The sequence below is a fragment of the Macadamia integrifolia genome, unplaced genomic scaffold (genome assembly GCF_013358625.1).
Source record: "Macadamia integrifolia cultivar HAES 741 unplaced genomic scaffold, SCU_Mint_v3 scaffold1717, whole genome shotgun sequence".
Taxonomy (NCBI): Eukaryota; Viridiplantae; Streptophyta; class Magnoliopsida; order Proteales; family Proteaceae; genus Macadamia; species Macadamia integrifolia.
This window is the reverse complement of record NW_024868323.1, coordinates 36,868-42,579: the sequence shown is the minus strand read 5'-3', so window position 1 is coordinate 42,579 and position 5,712 is coordinate 36,868. Positions and strand designations below refer to the sequence as shown.

Sequence of the window (5,712 nt, the reverse complement as noted above, 5' to 3'; positions counted from 1 at the left end):
AGAGAATAGTGGACTGTCCAAAGGTAATGCGAAGTATCTAAATCTGGTTGAATCATAGCAGAATTAATTAAGGAAGGGAAGGGGGGAGGGGGGAGGAGAGAGAATAGCGAAATGTCCCAAGATCATGCCAAGTATCTATTTCTGGTTGAATCAAAGCAAACAATTACACAATTGTGAAGAATTTTCTCTATCATCTCAAAACTGATAGCGTCTCGCATTTGCTCTAGAGTTTGCTATGTGGATGTCCATCTTCTTTTGTTTCTTTCTCACCAAATAACGTTATACTAAAAGCCAACTAGCCAAGAGGGTCACATGAAGTTTTACCATTGAAGACACTTAAAATCCATCTCCATTCTCTTTCAAATAGAAGAATAATTCTGGGAGTCAACCAACGCTTCTAGACAATTCTTCCTCAAATTGATTTTGGAAAGGACAGCCAAAGAATAAATGCTCAAGGCTTTCAAAGGCATTCCAACATAGGAGAAAAATTAGGGATAGAAATATTTCTATACTTAAGAAAGTCTTGGGTGGGAAGACAGTTGGTCATAACTCTCCAAGTTGTAAAAAAATGTCTTGGAATAACTGAGGAGAACCAAACCATTCTATATCATGGGACAATCAGGGTAATACAACGAATCAGGTTCCAAGCAGAATTTGAAGTAAAGCTACACGAGGAGTTTTCCATCCATTGGACTACATCCCCACTCCCTCTAGGTCTCAACCGGATACTCGGTAATTTGTTCCACATCTCAATCAGAGTATTAGGATTACCGGATCTAGGGTCCCAAATCCCATTATGTATAATGAAAGACACCTTTCCTAAACTATCGGATCACATATCATATCTAATTCTTACCCCACATTTAGTAATTAAAATCCCATGAGGGCATCAATTTTCAAGCCAAAGATAAGTATAAGAACCATCATCAATGGAAGATTTAAAATCCTCACAATAATTATTTTTATATAACATTGTCTTCGTTGTCCAACTCTATATGCTCTTTAACAACTTCTAGTTCATGTCTCTAAGAGAAGACTGCAATAGAATTGAATATTAGTTTTCTTTCTTTCCATTTATTAGTTGCTGCTAACCACCACCTATTTTGACAGATTTCTATTGACCCATTTGTTATTCTAGGAGTAAAATCTACAATCACAATTTACATATTCTAGGTTGATCTCATACAAGTACATAAATCATCAGATTCAATTCCAATGCTTATTATAAATTGTGCAAAAACACTTTGGATTTGGAACATGTTTCTGTTGGGCCTCAAATAGAATAGTCATATGAGATTTAGTGTAGGGCATTCAAACCATGATCCAATAGTTGTAAGATACAAGATCTTATCTCCAAGTCATAGAGACCATGTTTCAGCTATCACCCGTTCCTTTTACCAACCTACATATGTTTTTTTTTTTTTTTTTTTTTTTTTTTCAAGAGAGAAGCTTATAAATTATTATTGAAGTTCAGACAAATTAAAGATAGAAGATTTTTTAGTTACAGCTTGCTTAGCAATTTCTCTAAGTAAGTTCATAGGGTAATCATAAGGTTGTTTAATTACAAAAGTATGAGAAAACAGACATTCATCCAATTCCAATCTACGGGTTATAGTGGGCCAAGGCCACTACAAAAATTGTTTAGGTCCATAAGAACTTCAAAATGAGGCACATCACACCAGAACTCCTGAACTGTCCATCCTTACTTTTTAGCTTCCGCTAACCCATTTAAGATCCCCTCCGCAGGTTCTCCTATCATCAAATAATTAGCAAAGAGGAATAAGCATTTATTACTAAAAAATATGGTTGCTGCCCACCCTGACATATGATTAATGGAAACTAATGTAGTAACAAGGATGGTTTTGTTGGAGTGTCGTATATCGGCAGAACAATGGTAGTCATCCCGTAAATCTTCTAAACCATCATGTGTGAGGGTGTTCGGTCTGCCCATGTAGCCGACACTGAGCCAGTAGTTAACCTGATTTAGAATATTCTCGGGATTTGGTTTAGAAGGACCAAAAGTGAAGGAATTCCTATGTTTTCAAATGAAATAACAAGTAAAAATAAAAACTTTGAAAAAGTGATTCAAGTCACTGAGATTCGACATATATAAATGAAAGAAATACATAATCAAGGAAGGAAAGGAAACAAATCTCAAACATTCACTTTTTAGTCCAAGCGGATCAGTAGCCCAAATTCTTCTTGAAAAATCGTGTGTGAGAAACACATGCAGAATGTTCTCCTGGCCACGGAGACATAGATCACAAGTGGGATCTATGTCCATCCAAGTATTTAAGAACACTTTGGTAGGAATCCCTTGTAGAGCCACTCTTCAAAAGAACAACTTAAATTTGGGGTGAATATTGATTTTCGAGAGAAGTCGCCACCATTGAAAGCAGCGTAATAAACATATACACCTGTTATGGCATTCATTGGAGTGAGTTAGTAAATTTTTTTGAAGAAAACGAGCTGCCAGCTTCGTAATAAGAATTCCTTTGCTTGAAAGGTGGCACCATCATCTATCTTCGCAATTAGAAATTGGGGTATTAGAGTTTAAAGAAGCTAAATGAAAAAGGTGTAGACTAGCGAGAAGATTGCTATTCCAATGAAGATTAGTCAAAGCCATACTAACCTTATCCTTATTATTAGTAGAAGCCAAAAAATTCTCAATAAACACATTCTTATTGTGATAGATCCAGGGGTCGTACCAGAAGAAAGTATTACTTCCGTTTCCAATTTTTCTGGTAAACATTTGCTTGAGGATTGGAAGGATACTTACGATAGCGTCCCGGCATGGTGACCCTCTGCATTGAATGGTTTTTTTTTAATTAAAGATGGATCTGTTAAAGAAGTATTTGGCATTGAGAGTCCTGGCCCATAAGGTATTATGTTCATTGAGGAGCTTCCATCGCAAACGAATCAACAAAGCCTTATTTTGAGTTTCGGCATCCTGTAGACCAAGGCCACCATACTTTTTGGGTTGACAAATCCTTTTCCATCCAATTGTGTGCAGTTTCTTAAAGGAATCGGAATCGTTCTTCCAAAAATGCAAGCATATATTGTCAATTTTCCTGCAAATATTCTAGGGCAATTTGAAGCACATCATGAGATAAGACGAAATGGAACATAAAGAAGATTGAACTAGTACGGTTCTACCAGCGTAAGACAAAAGATTGGATTTTCATGTACCAAGCCTTAATTCCATCCGACGGACCACATTATGAAAGACCTGAGACTTGCCCTTAGAATGAGAAGCTGAGTTCCCAAGTAAGTAGAGTCCTTACCCATTTCTTTGATTCCGATAGCTTTGCAGCCGGTGTGGTGAGCACAGAGCTAACTATTCTTTCGCATTTTACTAAAGAATATGCTCTTATCTATATACCTATGAATGAATAATTAATTACTTAAATGGTTAAGAAAAATATATTTTGTTATTCTTATTTTTAAGAATTTTTTTTTATTTGAGAAATTTACATCCACCACCCTTTATGTTTGCCCCAATTACATCATCCCTTTCTCGTTTCGTTTTTTTCATTTAAATCCAAAAAACTAACTCGTTTCACTAGTGTTAGTTTTGAATTTAAAAAGACCTAACTACCCTTCCTACCTATTATACCCTTTTTAACACCTTTGAACTAAAAACAAAATAACAAAATCCCCAAATCTCACCCTCAACTGAACCGTTACCTTCTCCATCCAAGGAGAGGTGCCCTTGTTTCCGGCGAAGTGAAGAATACACTCCGGCGAAATCATTACCCTCCAGAGAAGTTGATACTCTCCGGCGAGGCTAAGGTATGAGGTCTTATGTATTACAACCCATCCTGTGATACAGAAAATATCTGAGATTTCCATTGACTTTTTGAGAGTTATATCACCATAACCAAACTTGCTGCAAGATGATACGAAGAAGCAACAGAATCTCATGATTTACTTACACCTCTTCGACCGATAAGATCTGTAATCCAGCCGCTTATGGAGGCACCTACCATAGCTTCAATTGTCAATATTGAACCAAAGACTCAGTACTGCAAAATAAAAGATAGCAGATAGAGAAATTTACAAGGGTTAGTGAAGAAGCCAACAGAACTACTAGTATTTAGTACTAGTAGACATGGATATTCTGACTTTCAATTCAGCAATCAGAATGCCCTATTGCATGGCAATAGAGGAGCTGGAAATTGAACACTATAAAAGACAAGGTCTAGCTAATGATAATTTGAAAAGAGAAAGAGTGTTACAAACCTCTGCAACAGTAAGGTCGAGGTCTTTCATGATTCCATATTGTGCAGGTGATGAAAACCAAACCTGTACACCAATCAGAAGTTTTGATTCGATCAAGATTGGTGACAACACCAAATAAAAGAAAAAAAGCAATAGGGAGATCTTCCAGGACAGTTGTAATGAATCGAAACAGAGAGAAAAGGAAACATTAGAATCCGACTACCGCAGGAATTTTGAAATCCCGATATAGACGACGGTGACCGTAGAGGGTTATGGAGGTGGATGAGAGCGAGTTGAAGGCTGCCGGAGCGGAGCTACTTCCCTAGGGACGATACGGAGTGAGAATCCATGGCTGGGAGATCGAGTCAAGCAAGCGATCCATACTCAACTCCGTCGCGGAAATAGGATCAATCTGCCTGCAGGAAATCAGAAGATGTGCTCTCGCTTCGTCGCTGGAAATCCGTCGCTGGAAATCAGTAGATGTGCTCTTGCTTCGTCGCAGGCAGACCTTTCCAAGCTTTTTGTTTGATAATCTTCCCTCGCTATAAGAATCGCACACCCCTGTTTCGCCGGAACAACCTACGGTGAGGAACTACTTCGCCAGAACAACTTGATGTTTGCCGGAACAACCTACCGTGAGGAATCGCAGACCAAGGAATCGACGGAAGTTGGAAAGAAAGCCCCAAAGGCCCGAAGTGTTTGTTCTTTCGTAGGTTGTAGGATATGCAAGAAGGGTTTTCTGGGAATTTAGAAAATTTGGGTTCAAGTTAATGGAAAACACCCAGTGAAACAGTGTTATTTTTTGGATTTAAATGTAAAAAACGAAACAAGAGGGGATGATGTAATTGGGACGAACGCGAGGGGTGGTGGATGTAAATTTCTCTTTTTATTTTGATATTATAGAGTCCGAAACCCATTAACAACCACACCTAGTATATTTGTCATGGTTATGCCCCCCACATTTTCTCTTATGGTGTATCCCGTCATCCCCCATGGGCCAGCCACAAATGGGCTGCTCCCTCTGCATCTCCTCCCCATGACACAGCGGCACTCCACCCAAAAAAAGTGTAAAGTGTTGGTCGAGGCATGAGAAGTCGAAAAGAGAGAGAGAGAGAGAGGAAAAGGATATCAACCATTTTAGTACTACTCTTGCCCAAGCATACTTGGCTACAGAGTCCTGATGGAAACTAGTGCATTATTGTTGGTATGATCGCACCCGTCAAGGTTAGGTCTTCGTGTTCTCTTATTATGCATCCAGACATTCCCTGTGGATTGAGCTGCAAATTGGCTATTATGATTTTTTTTGAATTCTAGGGCTTCAAACTAGGGAAAGACCAAATATTATTTTTGATAGAAGCATGGACCAATGCACAAAATATATGGAATGGGCTTCTTTATTATTTCATAACTCTTGCTCTCTTGTAGCTTCTATAAACCATAATAGTGCAACCCAGGAGTCTGAAGCAAGGGGTCTTTAACAAGGATTGTAAA

At 38.3% G+C, this 5,712-nt stretch overlaps 1 long non-coding RNA gene across 2 annotated transcripts; it reads right to left on the bottom strand.

Annotated features, from left to right (window-relative positions):
• Nucleotides 1–2,022: 2,022 nt before the first annotated feature.
• Nucleotides 2,023–5,187, bottom strand: LOC122064695. Of its 2 annotated transcripts, XR_006135800.1 has the most exons (4): nucleotides 4,445–5,187; nucleotides 4,243–4,305; nucleotides 3,936–4,025; nucleotides 2,023–3,821 (listed from the first exon to the last, which is right to left on the bottom strand). It is a non-coding gene; the product is annotated as an uncharacterized LOC122064695 (long non-coding RNA). The 2 variants fall into 2 exon arrangements; XR_006135799.1 differs by lacking the exon at nucleotides 2,023–3,821 and having other exon boundaries at nucleotides 3,823–4,025; nucleotides 4,445–5,160.
• Nucleotides 5,188–5,712: the final 525 nt, after the last annotated feature.